General features: G+C 49.3%; 1 protein-coding gene across 1 annotated transcript in view; it reads left to right on the top strand.

Moving 5' to 3' along the window:
* The window catches only part of LOC139272552 (neuronal acetylcholine receptor subunit alpha-2-like), a 63,092-nt gene that overhangs the window by 38,831 nt on the left and 209 nt on the right, over nt 1-24,052 (top strand). The window lies entirely within an intron of this gene.

Raw genomic sequence — 24,052 nt, 5'->3', positions numbered from 1 at the left:
AGCATCCTCATTACATTGCAAGAGACAGGGAGAATCCCCGTTACAGTCCCAGAGACAGGGAGAATCCCTGTTACAGTTCCAGAGACAGGGAGAATCCCCGTTACAGTCCCAGAGACAGGGAGAATCCCCGTTACAGTCCCTGAGTCAGGGAGAAACCCCGTTCCAGTCCCTGAGATAGGGAAAATCCCTGTTACAGTCCCTGAGAAAGGGAGAATCCCTGTTACAATCCCAGAGACCGGGAGAATCCCCATTACTGTCCCAGAGACAGGGAGAAATCCCATTACAGACCCTGAGAGAAGAAGAATCCCCGTTACAGTCTGAGACAAGGAAAATACCCGTTACTGTCCTAGAGACAGGGAGAATTCCCGCTACTGTCCCAGAAACTGGGAGAATCCATTTTACAGTCTGAGACAGGGAGAGACCCCATTGCAGTCCCAGAGACAGGGAGAATCCCCATTACAGTCCACGAGACGGGAAGAATCCCCGTTACAGCCCCTGAGGCAGTGAGAATCCCCATTATAGTCCTGAGACAGGGAGAATCCCCATTATAGTCCCAGAGACGGGGAGAATCTCCATTATATTCCCAGAGACAGGGAGAAACCACGTTACAGTCCCTGAGACTGGCAGAATCTCCATTACAGTCCCAGAGACAGGGAGAATTGCCATTACAGTCTGAAACAGGGAGAATTTAAGTTACAGACTGAGACGGTGAGAATCCCCGTTACTGTCCCAGAGACAGGGAGCATTCTCATTACATTGCAAGAGACAGGAAGAATCCCCATTACAGGCTGAGACAGGGAGAATCCCCGTTACAGTCCTAGAGACAGGGAGAAACCCCGTTACAGTCCCTGAAATAGGGAAAATCCCTGTTACAGTCCCTGAGACAGGGAGAATCCCTGTTACAGTCCCAGAGACAGGGATAATCCTTGTTACAATCCCAGAGACCGGGAGAATCCCCATTACTGTCCCAGAGACAGGGAGAAATCTCATTACAGACCCTGAGAGAAGAAGAATCCCCGTTACAGTCTGAGACAAGGAGAATCTCAGTTACAGTCCCTGAGACAGGAGAATCCCCGTTACTGTCCCAGAGACCGGGAGCATCCCTGTTACACACCCAGAGACAGGGAAAATTCCTGTTACAGCCCCAGAGACAGGGAGAATCCCTTTGACAGTACGAGAGACGGGGGAGAATCCCTTTGACAGTCCGAGAGACAGGGAGAATCCCCGTTACAGTCCAAGGGACAGGGAGAATCCCCTTTACAGTCCCAGAGACAGGAAGAATCCCCTTTACAGTCCCAGAGACAGGGAGAATCCCTGTTATGGTCCCTGAGATGGAGAATCCACGTTGCCGTCCCAGAGACAGGAAGAATCCACATTACAGCCCCAGAGACCGGGGGAATACCTGTTACAGTCAGAGCGACAGGGAAAATCCCTGTTACAGTCTCTGAGACAGGGAGAATCCCTGTTACAGTCCCTGAGCCTGGGCGAAACATCATTACAGTCCCAGAGACAGGGAGAATCCCCTTTTCATTCTGCCACAGGAAGAATCCCTGTAACAGTCCCTGAGACTGGAAGAATCCCCATTGCAGTCCCAGAGACACGGAGAATCCCCGTTACATTCCCAGAGACAGGGATAATCCCCATTACATTTCCAGAGACAGGGAGAATCCCCGTTACAGTCTGAGACAGAGAAAATGCCTGTTACAGACTGAGATAGGGAGAATGCTTGTTACAGACTGAGATAGGGAGAATCCCCGTTACTGTCCTAGAGACAGGGCGAATTCCCGCTACTGTCCCAGAGACTGGGAGAATCCATGTTACAGTCTGAGACAGGGAGCAACCCCATTGCAGTCCCAGAGATGGAGGATCCCCATTACAGTCTTCGAGTCAGGGAGAATCCCCATTACAGTCCAAGAGACAGGGAGAATCCCTTTTAGCGTCCCTGAGACTGGGAGATTCCCCATTACAGTCCCAAAGACAAGGAGAATCCCCATTACAGTCCCAGAGAAAGGAAGAATCCCCATTATAGTCCAAGCGATAGGGAGAATCCCGGTTACAGTCTGAGACAGGGAGAATGCTGGTTACAGTCCCAGAGACACGGAGAATCCATGATATCATCCAAAAGACAGGGAGAATCCCCATTACAGTCCCAGAGACGGGGAGAATCCCTGTTACACTCGCAGAGACAGTGAGAATCCCCCTTACAGTCCCAGAGACAGGGAGCATCCTCATTACATTGCAAGAGACAAGAAGAATCCCCATTACAGGCTGAGACAGGGAGAATCCCCGTTACAGTCCCAGAGACAGGGAGAAACCCCGTTACAGTCCCTGAGTCAGGGAGAATCCCTGTTACAGTCCCGGAGACAGGGAGAATCCCTGTTACAGTCCCAGAGACCGGGAGAATCCCTGTTACAGTCCCGGAAACAGGGAGAATCCCTGATACAGTCCCAGAGACAGGGAGAATCCCCGTTACTGTCCCAGAGACTGGGAGAAATCCCCGTTACAGTCCCAGAGATCAGTAGAACCCCATTATACTCCCAGAGATGGGGAGAACCCCATTACAGTCCCAGAGAGAAGGAGAATCCTCATTTCAGTCTGAGCCAGTGAGAATCCCCTACAGGCTGAGACAGTGAGAATCCACATTATAGTCCCAGAGACACGGAGAATCCCAGTTACAGTCCCTGAGAAAGGGAGAATCCGTGTTGCAGTTCCAGAGACAGGGAGAATCGTTGTTACAGTTCCAAAGACAGGGGGAATCCCCATTACAGTCCCTGAGATAGGGAGAATCCAGTTACAGTCCCTGAGAAAGGGAGAATCCCCGTTACAGTCCCAGAGACAGGGAGAATCCCCGTTACAGTCCCTGAGACAGGGAGAATCCCCGTTACAGTCCCTGAGACAGGGAGAATCCCCGTTATAGTCCGAGACAGGAAGAATTCCTGTGAGATACCCAGAGACAGAGCGAGTCCCTGTTACAGTCCCTGAGAAAGGGGAATCCCTGTTATAGTACCTGAGACAGAGAGAATCCCCATTACAGAACCTGAGACAGGGAGAATCTCTGTTACAGACACGGAGACAGGGAGAAACCCCATTACAGTCCCAGAGAGATGGAGAATTCCAATTTCACTCCCTGAAACAGGGAGAATCCCCGTTACAGTCCAAGAGACAGCCAGAATCCCTGTCATAGTTCCTGAGACTGACAGAATCTCCATTACAGTCCCAGAAACAGGGAGAATGGCCATTACAGTCTGAAACAGGGAGAATTTCAGTTACAGACTGAGACAGTGAGAATCCCCGTTACTGTCCCAGAGACAGGGAGAATCCCCTTTACTGTCTCTGAGATTTGGAGATTCCCCATTCAGTCCCAGAGACACGGGGAATCCCTGTTATGATCCCTCAGAAGGAGAATCCCCGTTGCAGTCCCAGAGTCAGGAAGAATCCACATTACAGCCCCAGAGACAGGGGGAATACCCGTTACAGTCACAGCGACAGGGAAAATTCCTGTTACAGTCCCTGAGACACAGAGAATCGCTGTTACAGTCCCTGAGAATGGGCACAACACCATTACAGTCCCAGAGACAGGGAGAATCCCTGTTATCACCCCAAAGACAGGGAGAATCCCCGTTACAGTCCCAGAGACAGGGGGAATCCCTGTTACAGTCCCAAAGACAGGGAGAATCCACGTTACAGCCCCAGATACAGGGGGAATTACAGTTACAGTCCCAGACACAGGGGGAATCCCCATTACAGTCCCAGAGACCTGGGGAATCCCCGTTACCGTATCAGAGACAGTGAAAATCTCCATTACAGTCCCAGAGACAGTGAGAATCCCCGTTATAGTCCCAGAGACAGGGAGAATCCCCATTACAGTCTGAGACAGGGAGAATGCCGGTTTCAGTCCCTGAGATAGGGAGAATCTCCGTTGCAGTCCCTGAGACAGGGAGAATCCCCGTTGTAGTCCCTGAGACAGGGAGAATCCCCATTACCATCCCAGAGACAGGGAGAATCCCAATTACAGTCCCAGAGGCAGGGAGAATCCCTGTTAGTCACGGAGACAGGGAAAATCCTGGTTACAGTCCCTGAAACAGGGAGAATCCCCATTACAGTCTCGCAGACAGGGAGAATCCCCGTTACAGTCCTAGAGACAGGGAGAATTCTGGTTACAGTTCCTGGGACAGAGAGAATCCATTTTACAGCCCCAGAGACACGGGGAATCCCGGTTACAGTCCCAGAGACTTGGAGAATGTTCATTACAGTCCCTGAGACAGGGAGAATCTCTGTTGCAGTCCCTGAGACTGTGAGAATCCCCGTTGCAGTCCCTGAGACTGTGAGAATCCCCGTTGCAGTCCCAGAGACAGGGAGAATCCCCGTTACAGTCCCAGAGACAGGGAGAAATCCCTGTTATCATCCCAAAGACAGGGAGAATCCCCATTACAGTCCCTGAGACTGGGAGATTCCCCATTACAGTCCCGGAGGCAAGGAGAATCCCCATTACAGTACCAGAGACATGGAGAATCCCCATTATGGCCCCTGAGATGGAGAGTCACTGTCAGTCGCTGAGATTGTGAGAATCCCCATTACAGTGACAGAGACAGGGAGAATCCTGGTTACAGTCCCTGACACAGGGAGAACCCCCGTTACTGTCCCAGTGACAGGGAGAAGCCACATTACAGTCCCTGAGACAGGGAGAATCCCCGTGACAGTCTGAGACAGTGAGAATCTTTGTTATAGTCCCAGAGACAGGGAGAATTCCCGTTACAGTGCCAGAGACTGGGAGAAATATCATTGCAGTCCCAGAGTCAGGGAGAATCCCCATTATAGTCCAAGTGACAGGGAGAATCCCCGTTACAGTCTGAGACAGGGAGAATGCTGGTTACAGTCCCTGAGACAGGGAGAATCCCCGTTATCATCCCAAAGACGGAGAATCCCCATTGCAGTCCCTGAGACAGGGAGAATCCCCGGTACAGTCCCTGAGACAGGGAGAATCCCCGTTACAGTCCCAGAGAGCCGGAGAATCCCCTTTTCAGGCTGAGACAGGAAGAATCCCCGTTACAGTTGCTGAGACAGGGAGAATTCCTGTTACAGTCCAAGAGACAGGCAGAATCCCCTTTACTGTCCCTGAGACTGGAAGATTCCCCATTACAGTCCCAGAGTCAGAAAGAATCCCTGTTACAGTCCTAGAGACAGTGAGAATACCCGTTGCAGTCCAAGAGACAGTGAGAATCCCTATTATGGCCCCTGAGATCAAGAATCCCCGTTACAGTTGCTGAAATTGAGAGAATCCCTGTTACAATCCCTGAGACAGGGAGAAGTCCTATTACAGTCCCAGAGACACGGTGAATCCCCATTACAGTCCAAGAGACAGGGAGAATCCCCGTTACAGTCCAAGAGACAGGGCGATTCCCTGTTACAGTCCCTGAGACAGGGAGAATCCCAGTTGTAGTCCCAGCGACATGGAGAATCCCCGTTACAGTCTGAGACCGGGAGAAAGCCCGTTACAGTTCCGGAGACATTGAGAATGCTCTTTACAGTCCCTCAGACCGGGAGAATCCCAGTTACAGTCCCTGAGACAGGTAGAATCCCTGTTACAGTCTGAGACAGGGAGAATCCCCGTTACAGCCCCTGAGATAGGGAGAATCTCCATTATAGTCCCAGAGACAGGGAGAATCGCCATTACAGTCCCTGAGAAAGGGAGAATTCCCTTTACAGTCCCTGAGAAAGGGAGAATCACCGTTACAGTTCCAGAGACTGGCAGAATCCGCATTACAGTCCCAGAGACAGGGAGAATCGCCATTACAGTCTGAAACAGGAAGAATTCAAGTTACAGACTGAGACAGTGAGAATCCCCGTTACTGTCCCAGAGACCGGGAGCATCCCTGTTACAGACCCAGAGACAGGAACAATTCCTGTTACAGACCAAGAGACAGGGAGAATCCCCGTTACAGTCCAAGAGACAGAGAGAATCCCCGAGACAGGGAGAATCCATTTTATAGTCTGAGACAGAGAGAATCCCCAATACCGTCCCTGAGACAGGAAGAAACACCGTTCCAGTCCCAGAAACGGGGAGAATCCCCATTACAGTCCCAGAGACAAGGAGAATCATCATTATAGTCTCAGAGACAGGGAGAATCCCCGTTCCAGTCTGAGACAGGGAGAATCCCCGTTCCAGTCTGAGACAGGGAGAATCCCCGTTCCAGTCTGAGACAGGGAGAATCCCCTTTGCAGATCCAGAGACAGGAAAATCCTTGTTACAGTCACAGAGATATGGAGACTCCCCATTACAGTCCAGGGAGAGGGAGAATCCCCATTACAGTCCCAGAGACAGAGAGAATCCCCGATACAGTCCCAGAGACAGAGTGAATCCCCGTTACAGTCCCTGATATGGGGAGAATCCCGTTTACAGTCTGAGACAGGAAGAATCCCAGTTACAGTCCAAGAGACAGGGAAAATCCCCATTACAGTCCCTGAGACAGCGCAAAACCCCGTTACAGTCTGAGACAGGGAGACTCCCCATTACAGTCCCTGAGACTGGGAGAATCCCCGTTACAGTCCAAGAGATAGGGAGAATCACCATTACAGTCAGAGAGAGAGAATTCCTGTTACAGTCCCAGAGACAGTTGGAATCCCCATTCCAGTCCCAAAGACAGGGAGCATCCTCGTTACATCTGAGATGGTGAGAATCTCTGTTACAGTCGCAGAAACAGGGAGAATCTCCGTTACTGTCCCTGAGACTGGGAGAATCCCCTGTTACAGTCCCAGAGACAGGGAGAAACCCCGTTACAGTCTGAGAAAGGGAGAATCCCTGTTACAGTCCCTGAGACACGGAGACTCCTGATTATTAGCGTCCCAGAGACATGGAGAACCCTGTTACAGTCCCAGAGACAGGGAGAATCCCCGTTACAGTCCCAGAGACAGGGAGAATCCCCGTTACAGTTCCTGAGACAGGGAGAAACCCCGTTATAGCCTGAGGCAGGGAGAACTCCCATTACAGTCCCCGAGACAGGGAGAATCCCCGTTACAATCCTGAGACAGGCAGAATCCCCTTTATAGTCGCTGAGACAGGGATAATCCCTGTTACAGTCACAGGAACTGGGAAAATCCCCATTACAGTCCCTGAGACAGGATGAATGCCCGTTACAGTCCCAGAGACAGGAAGAATCCCCTTTGCAGATCCAGAGACAGGGAGAATCCTTGTTACAGTCACAGAGATATGGAGAATCCCCATTACAGTCCAGGGAGAGGGAGAATCCCCATTACAGTCCCAGAGACAGAGAGAATCCCCGATACAGTCCAAGAGAAGGGGTGAATCCCAGTTACAGTCCCAGTGATAGGGAGAATCCCCATTACTGTCCCTGAGACAGGGAGAATCCCCGTTATAGTCTGAGACAGAGAGAATCCCATTTACCGTTCCTGAGACGGAGTATCCGGTTACAGTCTGAGACAGGGAGAAACCCAGTTTCAATCTGAGACAGGGAGAACACCCGTTACAGTCCCCGAGACAGATAGACACCCCGTTACAGTCCCAGAGACAGGGTGAATCCTCGTTACAGTCCCAGAGACAGGGAGAATCCACGTTACAGTCGCTGAGACAGGAAGAGAATCCCCTTTACATTCCAAGAGACAGGAAGAATCCCCTTTGCAGATCCAGAGACAGGGAGAATCCTTGTTACAGTCCCTGAGACAGGGAGCATCCCCGTTACAGTCCCTGAGACAGGGTGAATCCCTGTTACAGTCCCTGAGACGGGGAGAATCCCGTTTACAGTCTGAGACAGGAAGAATCCCAGTTACAGTCCAAGAGACAGGGAAAATCCCCATTACAGTCCCTGAGACAGCGCAAAACCCTGTTACAATCTGAGACAGGGAGAATCCCCATTACAGTCCCTGAGACTGGGAGAATCCCCATTACAGTCCCAGAGATAGGGAGAATCACCATTACAGTCCCAAAGACAGGGAGCATCCTCGTTACATCTGAAATGGTGAGAATCTCTGTTACAGTCGCAGAAACAGGGAGAATCTCCATTACTGTCCCTGAGACTGGGAGAATCTCCATTACTGTCCCTGAGACTGGGAGAATCCCCCATTACAGTCCCAGAGATGGGGAGAATTCCTGTTTCAGTCCCAGAGACAGGGAGAAACCCCATTACAGTCTGAGAAAGGGAGAATCCCTGTTACAGTCCCTGAGACAGTGAGAAACCCTGTTACAGTTCCTGAGACAGGGAGAATCCCTGTTACAGCCCCAGAGACAGTTGGAATCCCCATTACAGTCCCTGAGACAGGGAGAATCCCCGTTGCAGTCTGAGACAGGGAGAATCCTCGTTACAGTCCCAGAGACAGGGCCAATCCCCGTTACAGTCCCAGAGACATGGAGAAACCCTGTTACAGTCCCTGAGACAGGGAGAATCCCTGTTACAGCCCCAGAGACAGTTGGAATCCCCATTACAGTCCCAACGACAGGGAGAATCCTTGTTACAGTCTGAGACAGTGCGAATCTCTGTTATAGTCACAGAAACAGTGAGAATCCGCGTTACTGTCCCTGATTCAGGGAGAATCCCCCATTACAGTCCCAGAGACATGGAGAACCCCGCTCAGTCCCAGAGACAGGGAGAATCTCAGTTACAGTCCGAGAGACAGAGAAAATCCCCTTTATATTCTGAGACATGGAGAATCCCCGTTACAGTCCCTGAGACAGTGAGAATCCTGTTTACAGTTCCTGAGACAGGGAGAAACCCTGTTACAGTCCCAGAGATGGGGAGAATCCCCTTTACAGTCCCTGAGACAGGGAGAAATCCTGTTACAGTTCCAGAAACAGGGAGAATCCTCGTTACATTCTGAGACAGGGAGAATCACTGTTACAGTCCCTGAGACAGGGAGAATTCCCGTTACAGGGACAGAGACAGGGACTATCCTCGTTACAGTCCCTGAGACAGGGAGAATCCTGTTTCCAGTCCCTGAGACAGGGAGAATCCCAGTTACAGTCCCAGATCCGACTCTGGTCACCAGTCTCAGCTGTGATGGCTGCATGGGCGGGAAACCTGGCCTCAGCATCCCTGGGTTACCGAAGCGAAGGATCAGCCAGGGCTTCCTGCTATGATTGGTGGTCAGTGAGCCGTGCCAGAACACTGCACACAGGCAAGAGTTAGGGTCGGCTATAATTCCCCCCATGGTGGAAGAGCGCACCGACACTCCCTGACTCGTCTCATGGCTGTTTGAATGGATTCTTGGGCAAGGATCTGTCGGGAAAGGTTGGAGTGGGGCAGAGTGAAATACCCAAAGAATTTGGAAGCTGATTCAGTGCACCTAACTAGGGCCTCAACAACAACAACAACATTTAGTTATATAGCACCTTTAACAGAGTAAAACGTCCCAAGGTGCTTCACAAGAGCGATTATCCAACACAATTTGACACGCGCCACTGAAGGCAGGTGAGAGGTAGTTTTAAGGAGTGTCTTAAAGGAGGAAAGAGAGCCAGAGAGCTTTAGGCAGGGAGTTCCAGAGCTTGGGGCCCAGGCATCATAATCAGGGATGCTCAGGAGGACAGAATTAGAGGAGCGCAGACATCACGGGGGGGTTGTAGGGTTGGAGGAGATTAAAGATAGGGAGGATTTGAAAACAAGAGTTGGGGACCAGAATGGTGTCCATACATCTGCCCTGGTCAGACCTCAAGCCTGTTAAAGTGTAGTGTTGAATTTTGCAAGCAAGGAGCGGGGGAGACGGCTGGACAAGTATTTTAAAGCAACATCGAACTCTGTATTGTCTCCTCTTCATGCCTAGTCCGGACTGGTCTCAGTTCCATCGGCACGGACCAGGCAGGTGTGAGGGAGCAATTGTTGTACTCACAAACCCAGCACACCATGTGGTTCTGGGATGGGCAGGGACGGGGCAACAGATGGGTGCTTATCCCAAGCACAACGAGTCCGGGAATAGACAGCATGGAGATGTTGAGCCTTTTGTAGAACCGCTCTCTTCCAGAATATTCTGCTTTCATTTCAGACTTCCAGCTGTTAAAATCTTTATCCCTTTTCACTTGTCCTTGCCTGACACTATTATTATGTCTGTAATGTTCCTATGAATGATTCCACAAGGCAATGTGTTGTACTCAAACTGTAATGACCTTGGTCCTTTATTCGTAACTCCAGAGTGAGGCAGCCGCATGGTGGCTCCCCTTTTATACAGCCCCTGCCACCAGGGTAGGAAACCCTGGTCTCCACCAGTTGCACCCTCTAGTGGTGCCAGCATGTATATACACAGTGTAAACCTTATTGAAAGTACATCAGGTAACAAGTCCCCATCTTATGCAACTATACAGTGACTACACAGAGAGTATATCTATAGTCTGCATATATAACATCACTCTCCCCCAAGTCCTTTGTGCCAATTACCTTTGCACTATGTGCTGTGGCTTAGCTCTCCCCAGACCTAAGTGCCAATAGCCCTTGTACCTTGGCTGTGCTTTGGCTTGGCTCTCTCCCTGTTAACCCCCAAGTCCTTTTGCCACAACGTTGGGTAGCGGTTTGGATGGTTCGATGATGCAGTGGAGATTCCAGTGGGTTCTGGGTGTGATCCATGTGTGTGTCCATGGCTACATACATCCATTCCCCCCCAACCCCCCACCACCCCCACAGTGAGATCATACAGCTGGCCCGCTACATTAACATACAGGATCAGACACAGTGCAATTACAAAGAAGGGAAGAAAAAAAATATATTTTTTTTAAAGTTTGTATCATGACACCTTGGTTCCGTGACTTACATTTGTTACATTTTATGGTCGTGTGCCAGGATTGGGTAGATTGCATTCATGGTTCAGGCATGGTCAGTACTGAGGTAGCAGTACAGGTATGCGAGGACGCTAGTTCCACAGCAAACGGATGGGGCCCTAGTCGTCTGATGGCGGCGCTGTGCCCCCTGCTGGCGGGGTGGGCTTGGTTCGCTCACCGAGCCAGGACTCAGGGCCTTTGTCATTGCCTAGTGGTGGGCAGAGCCACAGATGTGTGTGGCCTCCCTGTCCTCCTTTGAGGTGCTGCAGAATCTTCTGCCTGCTCTCTCACGGTGTTGGGAAGCTGGCTGTTCCAGGTCCCGTTTGGGGAACTCGTTGGTTCTGACCTTTCACTCCTGGACATGGCCGAGGTAGCGACTGGGTCTGGGGGCTGCACCGTCTCCACCCGGGTGCTGGGCAACGGCGGCCGACTGCGTGTATTGGCACCATTTTCATTTCCAGGTCCGTGGTGAATAGTGCCATCGGGTGCCCGCAGCGTGGGATAGACCTGGGGCAGGGTATCAGGATCAGTGCCTTCACCCTCCTGAGGTCGCTGGCCTATAACTTGAGAGGACACCTGGGGCAGGGCATCAGGATCAGCGTCTTTACCCCCCCGAATTCGCTCGTTTGCTACTTTTGGGGACACTCTATTCCCGACACCTCGCAACAACATTTTGTTCTTTACATTCTTAATCAGTTCGTTACTTTGATTGCCATGCATACAATGTCTCTAAGTTCAGTTGGTTGCAGGTCTCCTTTAAGAGAACCCTGCTGGCTTTACCCCAACCAGATCCTTTGTTAGACACCACGTGGTGGTCCCTCAGCGTTGCACCTCGTGGTCTTGCCGCGGCCATCTTTTTTTTCAGCCACGCTGCCCCTCGCTGCAGCAGGGACGCCATCTTGCCTCTGTCCTCGAGGTCGACTGCCTTGATCCTTCTCTCCCGCGATTCTGCCACAAAAGCTGGAAGAGTGCCTGTAAATTCAATCTTCCTCCCCAGGAGTCCTGCCACTGGAGCCGGGAAGGTACTTTTAGGTCGTTCCGGTCGGATCATTGCCACGCAGTCGTGATGGATGGTCTGTGCCTCAGGTGCTGTGCTGGTCTGTTCTCTGGTGCCTGGCCCAAGCGAAGGTGAGGTTTTGTTCTGCCTCTGAGCATGTGGGACATTGATTGCTGGAGTGAAGAGGTCTTCCCATTTCCACTGGATCTTCCCCATCCAGCTTCTTCCAAGTAGCGTTGGACCATCACCTGCAACAATCCACAGAGGTAACTTGAGCACCACACCATTATGGATTACACTGACATCTGCACTACCAAGCACTGGGACAAAGGAATTGAATGTAATATCTCCAAGTTTGCAGATGACACTAAGCTGGGTGGCATTGTGAGCTGTGAGGAGGATGCTAAAAGGCTGCAGAGTGACTTGGACAGGTTAGGTGAGTGGGCAAATGCATGGCAGATGCAGTATAATGTGGATAAATGTGAGGTTATCCACTTTCGTGGCAAAAACAGAATATTATCCGAATGGCGGCAGATTAGGAAAAGGAGAGGTGTAACGAGACTTGGATGTTGAAGGTTGGCATGCAAGTGCAGCAGGTGTTGAAGAAGGCAAATGGCATGTTGGTCTTCATAGCTAGGAGATTTGAGTATAGGAGAAGGGAGGTCTTACTGCAGTTGTACAGGCCCTTGGTGAGGCCACACCTGGAATATTGTGTTCAGTTTTGGTCTCCTAATCTGAGGAAGGATGTTCTTGCTATTAAGGGAGTGCAGCGAAGGTTCACCAGACTGATTCCCAGGATGGCAGGACTGACAGGAGGAGAGACTGGATCGACTGGGCCTGTATTCACTGGAGTTTAGAAGAATGAGAGGGGATCTCATAGAAACATATAAAATTCTGACGGGTTTAGACAGGTTAGATGCAGGAAGAATGTTCCCGATGTTGGGGAAGTCCAGATCCAGGGGTCACAGTCTAAGGATAAGGGGTAAGCCATTTAGGACCGAGATGAGGAGAAACTTCTTCACCCAGAGAGTGGTGAACCTGTGGAATTCTCTACCGCAGAGAGTTGTTGATGCCAGTTTGTTAGATATATTCAAGAGGGAGTTAGATATGGCCCTTACGGCTAAAGGGACCAAGGGGTATGGAGAGAAAGCAGGAAAGGGGTACTGAGGTGAATGATCAGCCATGATCTTATTGAATGGTGGTGCAGGCTCGAAGGGCCGAATGGCCTACTCCTGCACCTATTTTCTATGTTTCTATGTAGGTGCGCAACTTTTCCTGTACTGGAACCAGCTCGGGTCGTTTTTCGTTCCATAGACTCTCAAAGGCATCCTGGCTCATCACTGACTGGCTCGCTCCTGTGTCCACTTCCATGAAGACTGGAACGCCGTTTATCTCGACTTCCATCTTCACTGGAGGACAATCGGTGGTGCAGGTATACACTCCATACACTTCTTCTTGGGGCTGAGCTGCCTCTCTGGTCAAATCATCATACTCCCCGCTGGATTCAAATTCATCTACCGACTCCTCTGCTAGACGGTGAGTCGTATTTCTTTTACACATATGCTGGAGGTGGCCCTTCATGTTACAGGCTTTGCATACGTATTCAGCAAACCGACACTGGTGAGCCCTATGGTTTCCTCCGCAACGCCAGCATGGTGCTACTCGATTAGCACCCCTCGGCGGCCTCTGAGTTCTGGAACCATGAGGTCTGTGCTCTCTGCCCTGGGCAGAGCCACGTTCTACAGTCTTGCCAGTGAAAGGCACCATTCTGTGTACAGTACTTGCCGGGTTTGAGTCCACAGGATGAATAATTTGCTTGGTGCTGCAGGTCGAGGTCATGAACGCCTGACTGATGCTGATGGCCTTCTGCAGGTTGACTGTGGTGTCGGCAGATAATAGCTTGTGAAGGAGGCCCTCGTGGCCAATTCCTATAACGAAGATGTCTCACAATGCTTCATTGAGGTGCGTGCCAAAATCATACAGTGCCGCAAGTCTCCTGACGTCGGCAGCGTATTTTGAAATCTCCTGGCCCTCAGGTCTGCGGTGGGTGTAGAATCTGTGCCTGGCCGTGAGGATGCTCTGTTTGGGTTTTAGTTGGTCGCGAATTAGTTCAGTCAGCTCATCGTATATCTTATCCTTGGCCTTCATGGGTGCCAGCAAGTCCCTGATGAGGTGGTAGACCTCAGGCCCACAACTGGTCAGCAATATAGCCTTGCGCTTCTCTGCCAATGTGTCCGGCTCCTCTGCCAGGTCGTTTGCCACAAAATATAGCTCGAACATTTCTGTGAAAACATCCCAATCATCACCCTCTGTGAAGTCTTTTAGTGTGCCAAAGGTAGCCATAATCATATGAAAGTCCGTATTCTCGTCGCCAGTTATTATGTCTGTAATATACCTATGAATGATTCCACGAGGCAATGTGTTGTACTCAAACTGTAGTGACCTTGGTCCTTTATTTATAACTCCAGAGTGAGGCAGCCACATTTTATACAGCCCCTGCCACCAGGGCAAGAAACCTCGGTCTCCACCAGTTGCACCCTCTAGTGGTGCCAGCATGTATATACACAGTGTAAACCTTATTAATAGTACATCAGGTAAACAAGTCTCCATCTTATGCAACTAGACAGTGACTACACAGAGAGTATATCTATAGTCTGCATATATAACACTATTAGCCTTCACTGTTCACGTCCCAAGTCCCGCATGTCCATCTGATTCGAATCATCGCTGGTTTAGTGAGGCTATAACACATCTTGTAAAACATGTACAGCTGGTGGGGGGAGAAGAGGTGGTCGTATAACATAATGGCATTAATTTACCATCCAGCATCACACTCTGGATAATGTCAATGTAAAAAAAAACTTGATCTTTTCCAATCACCAGATGGAGGTCAGACCACGGATCAGTTTGGGTAGAATATTGATGCCAGACACTGACGTTTGTGACGAACAACAATGCTGCAAATACTGGTGGGGTTGACACAAAGGGACATTTATAAAGAGCAGAGATTCTGGGAATCGCTTTCAAACAGCGATTTCATCTTCGTTGGCACTGTGCGGAAAGAGCCAGTCAGAGAGTCAGACTGGGGCCTCGAAGTCGGATCTGGCTCGCTCCCAGTGCTGTCCTCGCTGCTCGGGACAGTGGGGGATCGCGGCATTTTGTTCCACTGGCCTCAATTACCATCGGGAGGGGCAGTGAGAGTGGCCCAGGAGGTGAGCAGAGTCTGGGGGGGGAGGGGGGGAGCCATTACCAGCGGCGGCCTGGGTTTAATGTAGAATTACACTTGAACACTTCGAGATGACAGCACGGACACAATTCATTCACCCCCAACGTGCGGGCTGATACTAACCCAACACATCAACAGCTGCATAAACCTGCACTCCCTTGAAGTTAAAAGGTCAAGGGGGGTCAAGGTCAAGTGTTTAAAATACTACAAGGATTTGACAGGGCAGATACAGAGAATCTAATTCCTCTGGTGGGGCAGTCCGGAACAAGGGGGCGTAACCTTAAAATTAGAGCCAGGCCGTTCAGGAATAAAGTCAGTAAACACTTTTCTGTTGGGTCAGCCAAGGGGGTTGAGGGTTATGGGGAGTGGGCAGGGAAGTGGAGCTGAGTCCATTTTCAGATCAGCCATGATCTTATTGAATGGCGCAACAGGCTTGAGCGGCCGAATGGCCTATTCCCGCTCCTATTTCTTATGTGCTTATGTTCAGTCAGAGTTTTCCAGATTGAGGGGGTGAAATTGCCCCATTTTATATGGCCTCTTTCAGCACCACAAGAAGCGTGATTGATTCTCCGTCACACAAAGATCAAAGTTTGCAATGGAAGCCAATTCTAAGACCGGCCTGTGTACTGAATGTCACTAAAATACAACAGGGAAAGTAGAAGACTGCAGTTGGAGTCTCCTCCAACTCAAGTACCATCGTAGGATGATAGAATGGTACACCATTCGGCCCATTGAGTCTGTGCCGACCCTTTCAAAGAGCAATCCAGTTAGTCCCACTCCCCCGCTCTTTCCTGTAAGGGATTCTGGGGAGTATTGTGCCTTGGTTGTCTCTCTCTGGCCTTCTGCCCTCACAGCTTATGCCTGGCCTGTGAGGTACCCTGAGTGCTGCAAGAGCACTCCCGGAGAGACTGTGTCCACAGCTTATGAAAGGGGTTTCGAGACTCGTGCGTCCCCACAGCTTATGACTAGCCTGTGAGGCACCTGTGAGTGTCAAACACTCCTAATCCCTTCTTCCCTAGCCTGTGGCACAGAGTTGAGTGTTTTCGAGGCGCTCCTGGCTTCCCTTACACTGTTCTGACACAAGACTCACGATCAGGAGATGGAATACAACAGAACTGAGACGAGGCGATTCTAAGAGGAACTTTAAGCTTCCAATTTATTTGACAAGGTGTATCTCAACAAACAGCAATACACCAACAAAACAATCCCCCTAAATCCCACTAAGCGGACACAACGAAAATTTTTACACAAGTTTAACAGCAGTGCAATGTCCAACCTCCCACCTTCCTGACCTAACTGAGTTCTGGGGACCAGAGATTATACTCACCACAGCCTTTACAGTCTTTTCAGGTCAAAACGCGGTTTCGGGGTTCTCTTTTTGCTATCTTCAGGAGCTTGAAGTTACTTTTTCGGTTGTGATTTTCTTGGATACTTGGTTGTTGATGCGTCTTGTTGTTGCTGTGAATCTACCCGAGACCAGCCCTCAGGGGAAAATCCTTGTGGAAAAGAAAGGGTTCAGTCCCCAGTAGTGAAAGGAGGCTGAACTGATGCCGTCTCGGGATGGTGGTTTGCTTCTTCTGTCTTCAGTGTCTTCGGACACTGGTCTTCCTTCTGTGTCGAAAGGCTGACTGCTTGCTGGAACACGAGAACGGAACAACTTGTCGGGGCAGAAACCCCTTCTTATATCCAGTTATCCAGCCAGACTTTGTGAAATAAATCCTTCCCATTGGTGGGCTTGTGATTTTTGAAAAATGCAGCAGTGTTGGATTTCTCGGGGGTTTTCCACTGGCCATCCCTGATGTTAACCTAATCAAGGGTTGAGTAGGTGTTAATTGGGTTGGCAGGGTGTGGGCCTCCTGTAGCCATTGTGTAGGCCCTCGGTTTGTTTTGGGTTCCCTAGTTTTCTTAAGGCCTGCATAATATCCCTCCATCGTGCTCCTCCTGTACCATGTGGGAACTCAGGGACACTTCCAGTGTCCCTGACGACTACGTGTGCGGGAAGTGTATCCGCCTCCAGCTCCTGACGGTCCGCGTTGCGGAATTGGAGCTGAGGGTGGATTTACTCTGGAGCATCCACGATGCTGAGAATGACGTGAGTATCACGTGTAGTGAGTTGGTCTTACCGCAGGGAAAGGGTCCACAGCCAGATAGGGAATGGAAGACCAGCAGGAAGAGCAGTGCAAGGAAGGTAGTGCAGGGGTCCCCTGTGGTCATCCCCCTGCAAAACAGATACACCGCTTTGGGTACTGTTGAGGGGAATGACTCATCAGGGCAGGGCAGCAGCAGCCAAGTTCATGGCACCGTGGCTGGCTCTGCTGCACAGGAGGGCAAGAAAAAGAGTGGGAGAGCGATAGTGATAGGGGATTCAATTGTGAGGGGAATAGATAGGCGTTTCTGCGGCCGCAACCGAGACTCCAGGATGGTATGTTGCCTCCCTGGTGCAAGGGTCAAGGATGTCTCGGAGCGGGTGCAGGACATTCTGAAATGGGAGGGAGAACAGCCAGTTGTCGTGGTGCACATTGGTACCAACGACATAGGTAAAAAAAGGGATGAGGTCCTACGAAACGAATTTAAGGAGCTAGGAGCTAAATTAAAAAGTAGGACCTCAAAAGTAGTAATCTCAGGATTGCTACCAGTGCCACGTGATAGTCAGAGTAGGAATCGCAGGATAGCGCAGATGAATACGTGGCTTGAGCAGTGGTGCAGCAGGGAGGGATTCAAATTCCTGGGGCATTGGGACCGGTTCTGGGGGAGGTGGGACCAGTACAAACCGGATGGTCTGCACCTGGGCAGGACCGGAACCAATGTCCTAGGGGGAGTGTTTGCTAGTGCTGTTGGGGAGGATTTAAACTAATATGGCAGGGGGATGGGAACCAATGCAGGGAGACAGAGGGAAACAAAAAGGAGACAAAAGCAAAAGACAGAAAGGAGATGAGGAAAAGTGGAGGGCAGAGAAACCCAAGGCAAAGAACAAAAAGGGCCACTGTACAGCAAAATTCTAAAAGGACAAAGGGTGTTAATAAAACAAGCCTGAAGGCTTTGTGTCTTAATGCAAGGAGTATCCGCAATAAGGTGGATGAATTAATTGTGCAAATAGATGTTAACAAATATGATGTGATTGGGATTACGGAGACGTGGCTCCAGGATGATCAGGGCTGGGAACTCAACATTCAGGGGTATTCAACATTCAGGAAGGATAGAATAAAAGGAAAAGGAGGTGGGGTAGCATTGCTGGTTAAAGAGGAGATTAATGCAATAGTTAGGAAAGACATTAGCTTGGATGATGTGGAATCTATATGGGTAGAGCTGCAGAACACCAAAGGGCAAAAAACGTTAGTGGGAGTTGTGTACAGACCTCCAAACAGTAATAGGGATGTTGGGGAGGGCATCAAACAGGAAATTAGGGGTGCATGCAATAAAGGTGTAGCAGTTATAATGGGTGACTTTAATATGCACATAGATTGGGCTAGCCAAACTGGAAGCAATACGGTGGAGGAGGATTTCCTGGAGTGCATAAGGGATGGTTTTCTAGACCAATATGTTGAGGAACCAACTAGGGGGGAGGCCATCTTAGACTGGGTGTTGTGTAATGAGAGAGGATTAATTAGCAATCTCATTGTGCGAGGCCCCTTGGGGAAGAGTGACCATAATATGGTGGAATTCTGCATTAGGATGGAGAATGAAACAGTAATTTCAGAGACCATGGTCCAGAACTTAAAGAAGGGTAACTTTGAAGGTATGAGGCGTGAATTGGCTAGGATAGATTGGCGAATGATACTTAGGGGGTTGACTGTGGATGGGCAATGGCAGACATTTAGAGACCGCATGGATGAATTACAACAATTGTACATTCCTGTCTGGCATAAAAATAAAAAAGGGAAGGTGGCTCAACCGTGGCTATCAAGGGAAATCAGGGATAGTATTAAAGCCAAGGAAGTGGCATACAAATTGGCCAGAAATAGCAGCGAACCTGGGGACTGGGAGAAATTTAGAACTCAGCAGAGGAGGACAAAGGGTTTGATTAGGGCAGGGAAAATGGAGTACGAGAAGAAGCTTGCAGGGAACATTAAGGCGGATTGCAAAAGTTTCTATAGGTATGTAAAGAGAAAAAGGTTGGTGAAGACAAACGTAGGTCCCCTGCAGTCAGAATCAGGGGAAGTCATAACGGGGAACAAAGAAATGGCAGACCAATTGAACAAGTACTTTGGTTCGGTATTCACTAAGGAGGATACAAACAACCTTCCGGATATAAAAGGGGTCAGAGGGTCTAGTAAGGAGGGGGAACTGAGGGAAATCTTTATTAGTCGGGAAATTGTGTTGGGGAAATTGATGGGATTGAAGGCCGATAAATCCCCAGGGCCTGATGGACTGCATCCTAGAGTACTTAAGGAGGTGGCCTTGGAAATAGCGGATGCATTGACAGTCATTTTCCAACATTCCATTGACTCTGGATCAGTTCCTATGGAGTGGAGGGTAGCCAATGTAACCCCACTTTTTAAAAAAGGAGGGAGAGAGAAAACAGGGAATTATAGACCGGTCAGCCTGACCTCAGTAGTGGGTAAAATGATGGAATCAATTATTAAGGATGTCATAGCAGTGCATCTGGAAAATGGTGACATGATAGGTCCAAGTCAGCATGGATTTGTGAAAGGGAAATCATGCTTGACAAATCTTCTGGAATTTTTTGAGGATGTTTCCAGTAAAGTGGACAAAGGAGAACCAGTTGATGTGGTATATTTGGACTTTCAGAAGGCTTTCGACAAGGTCCCACACAAGAGATTAATGTGCAAAGTTAAAGCACATGGGATTGGGGGTAGTGTGCTGACGTGGATTGAGAACTGGTTGTCAGACAGGAAGCAAAGAGTAGGAGTAAACGGGTACTTTTCAGAATGGCAGGCAGTGACTAGTGGAGTGCCGCAAGGTTCTGTGCTGGGGCCCCAGCTGTTTACATTGTACATTAATGATTTAGACGAGGGGATTAAATGCAGTATCTCCAAATTTGCGGATGATACTAAGTTGGGTGGCAGTGTGAGCTGCGAGGAGGATGCTATTAGGCTGCAGAGTGACTTGGATAGGTTAGGTGAGTGGGCAAATGCATGGCAGATGAAGTATAATGTGGATAAATGTGAGGTTATCCACTTTGGTGGTAAAAACAGAGAGACAGACTATTATCTGAATGGTGACAGATTAGGAAAACGGAAGGTGCAACGAGACCTGGGTGTCATGGTACATCAGTCATTGAAGGTTAGCATGCAGGTACAGCAGGCGGTTAAGAAAGCAAATGGCATGTTGGCCTTCATAGCGAGGGGATTTGAATACAAGGGCAGGGAGGTGTTGCTACAGTTGTACAGGGCCTTGGTGAGGCCACACCTGGAGTATTGTGTACAGTTTTGGTCTCCTAACTTGAGGAAGGACATTCTTGCTATTGAGGGAGTGCAGCGAAGGTTCACCAGACTGATTCCCGGGATGGCGGGACTGACCTATCAAGAAAGATTGGATCAACTGGGCTTGTATTCACTGGAGTTCAGAAGAATGAGAGGGGACCTCATAGAAACGTTTAAAATTCTGACGGGTTTAGACAGGTTAGATGCAGAAAGAATGTTCCCAATGTTGGGGAAGTCCAGAACCAGGGGTCACAGTCTGAGGATAAGGGGTAAGCCATTTAGGACCGAGATGAGGAGAAACTTCTTCACCCAGAGAGTGGTGAACCTGTGGAATTCTCTACCACAGAAAGTAGTTGAGGCCAATTCACTAAATATATTCAAAAGGGAGTTAGATGAAGTCCTTACTACTCGGGGGATCAAGGGTTATGGCGAGAAAGCAGGAAGGGGGTACTGAAGTTTCATGTTCAGCCATGAACTCATTGAATGGCGGTGCAGGCTAGAAGGGCTGAATGGCCTGCTCCTGCACCTATTTTCTATGTTTCTATGTTTCTATGTAAACGTGGGGGAGACAATAGCCCGGTATCGGTGATGAGTCAGTCCCGAGTTTTCGAGCAAGGGCACTCCCATTGGCTTGGAGTCCCTTGCTTCGGGCTGACTCTGTCCCACCATTGGCCCTCCAGTGTCCTCCCCCGTCCAATCACTGCCCTGCCAAGGCCAAACCGTATCGGTTTCAATCCACATCTGGTTCTGGGTTCCCTGTTCCTTCCAGGACACTGGCCTGCTGCAGCACAGACAGATCCCACAGCCCTTTTCCCTCTGGGTAAAATGAAGGGTTTTCATCCTTCTCTAAATTCCCCATATCCCCAAAATTTTGTAGGATACTGTTGAATCTGTCTCCACCATCCTGTCAGGCAGTGTGTTCCAAATCCTAACCGCTCGTTGAGTAAAAACATTTTCCTCATGTCGTCTCTGGTTCTTTTGCCAATCACCTTAAATCTGTGCCCTCTGGTTATCGACCCTTCAGCCATTGGAAACAGTCTCTCTTTATTCACTCTATCTAAACCTTTCATTATTTTGAACACCTCTATCAAATCTCCCCTTAGCCTTCTCTGCCCCAAGGAGAACGACCCCAGCTTCTTCAGTCTATCCACGTAACTACAATCCCTCATACCTGGAATAATTCTAGTAAATCTCTCTGCACCCTCTCCAAAGCCTTCACATCCTTCCGAAAGTGCGGTCCCAGAATTGGACACAATACTCCAGCTGGGTCTGAACTAGTGTTTTATACATGTTTAGAGTAACTGCCTGACTGGATGTGTTCCCCAGGTCTCTCTGTTCTTGCATTCCCTTTAAAATTGCACCATTTAATGTGTATTGTCTCTCCTCATTCTGCCGACCAAAAACTATCACCCCACACTTCTCTGCTGTTCTCTCACATTATCGCTGAGTGTTTCACCACCACCGTCTGATAGACGAGAGTTTTAGAACATGTTGTTAACCGCAGAGTAATTCTGGATTCAAACATCGAGTAGAATCATTTAACACACATTCACATATGGAAATAAGGTTGCCAACTCTGGCTGATGTATTCCTGGAGTTTTCATCGGGTGATGTCATGCTGTTGGAGACTGAGTCACTCCGCAGAAAAATCAACATGAAACAACATAAAAATTGGCCCTAGAGAAAGTTCTGCTCAAGTTTGGCTTGTTAGGGATTTAATATAGAGAAATGTCTTTAGTCAGAGAGTGATTAGAATGTGGAACTCACTACCACAAGGAGTGGTTGAGGCGATTAGCCTATATGCTTTCAAAAGGAAACTAGAGGAGTACATGGGAGAAAGGGGGATAGAAAGATACGCTGAGAGGCCAAGATGAGGTCGATGGACTGGGAGGAGTGCCCTGTGGAGGATTGGCAACCAGTAACTAATGGGTGCCGCAGGGATCAGTGCTGGGACCCCAACTATTTACAATCCATATTAACGACTTGGATGAAGGGACTCAGTGTAACGTAGCCAAGTTAGCTGATGATACAAAGATGGGAGGAAAAGCAATGTGTGAGGAGGACACAAAAAATCTGCAAAAGGACATAGACAGGCGAAGTGAGTGGGCAAACATTTGGCAGATGGAGTATAATGTTGGAAAGTGTGAGGTCATGCACTTTGGCAGAAAAAAATCAAAGAGCAAGTTATTATTTAAATGGAGAAAGATTGCAAAGTGCTACAGTACAGCGGGACCTGGGGGTACTTGTGCATGAAACACAAAAAGTTAGTATGCAGGTACAGCAAGTGATCAGGAAGGCCAATGGAATCTTGGCCTTTATTGCAAAGGGGAAGGAGTATCAAAGCAGGGAAATCTTGCTATACAGGGTATACAGGGTGTTGGTGAGGCCACACCTGGAATACTGCGTACAGTTTTGGTTTCCATATTTAAGAAAGGATATACTTGCTTTGGAGGCAGTTCAGAGAAGCTTCACTAGGTTGATTCCGGGGATGAGGGGGTTGACTTACGAGGAAAGGTTGAGTAGGTTGGGCCTCTATTCATTGAAATTCAGAAGAATGAGAGGTGATCTTATCGAAACATATAAGATTATGAGAGGGCTTGACAAGGTGGATGCAGAGAGAATATTTCCACTGATGGGGGAGACTAGAACTAGAGGGCATGATCTTAGAATAAGGGGTCTCCCATTTAAAACTAAGATGAGGAGAAATTTCTTCTCTCAGAGCATTGTGGATCTGTGGAATTCGCTGCCTCAGAGAGCTGTGGAAGCCGGGACATTGAATAAATTTAAGAAAGAAATAGACAGTTTCTTAAACAATAAGGGCATAAGAGGTTATGGGGCGTGGGCGGGGAAGTGGAGCTGAGTCCATGATCAGATCAGCCATGCTTTTATTGAATGGCGGAGCAGGCTCGAGGGGCTGTATGGCCTACTCCTGCTCCTAGTTCCCATGTTATTATAAACAGCAGCACAGAATGGTTGGGCTGAATGGCCTGTTTCTGTGCAGTAGATTTGATTTATTTCCACATCATGTGGCTGCAAAGAGACAAGCGCAACTTCCCTGTGATTTTTCTCCCAGGTTTGTTCTCAGCCGTGTCCTGGGGAATCCGGGACACTCCTGGAAGTTTGACAACTTCCCCACGGTATCCCTAACTGCAACTCACTCAATACACACCGCAAACTCCCTCTCACAGAATAGGGAGGAGACGAGTGGATCATCGCCTGAGGAATCTGCCAGGTGTACCTCACCGTTGATCCACCTGGGAGGGCCGGGGATGTCTGCACTTGGTTTCTGGCCAAGGTGGGCAGTGGGCCCTGGAAATGTACTCACGGCAGACAGGGACCGAGGCCTGGTCCCCAGTCTAGGCTAATGGGCGTATTTAGCATCGGCACCATTCTTTCGGAAGAGACGTTAAACCGAGGTCTCGTCTGCCCTCCCAAGTGGACGTAAAAGGTCCCACGGCTCTATTTCAGGAGTTAACCTCGGTGTCCTGGCCAATATTTATCCCTCGATCAACATAAAAACAGATTATCTGGTCATTGTCATATTGCTGTTTGTGGGAGCTTGCCGTGCGCAAATTGTCTGGTGCGTTTCCCATATTACGACAGTGACCACACCCCAAAAATTCTTCATTGGCTGTGAAGCACTTTGAGACGTCCGGTGGTCGTGAAAGGCGCTATATAAATGCAAGTCTTTT

The sequence above is a fragment of the Pristiophorus japonicus genome, chromosome 9 (assembly GCF_044704955.1).
Source record: "Pristiophorus japonicus isolate sPriJap1 chromosome 9, sPriJap1.hap1, whole genome shotgun sequence".
In the NCBI taxonomy this organism is placed as follows: Eukaryota; Metazoa; Chordata; class Chondrichthyes; family Pristiophoridae; genus Pristiophorus; species Pristiophorus japonicus.
The sequence above is the reverse complement of the archived record's forward strand: the minus strand, read 5'-3'. Positions and strand labels throughout refer to the sequence as shown.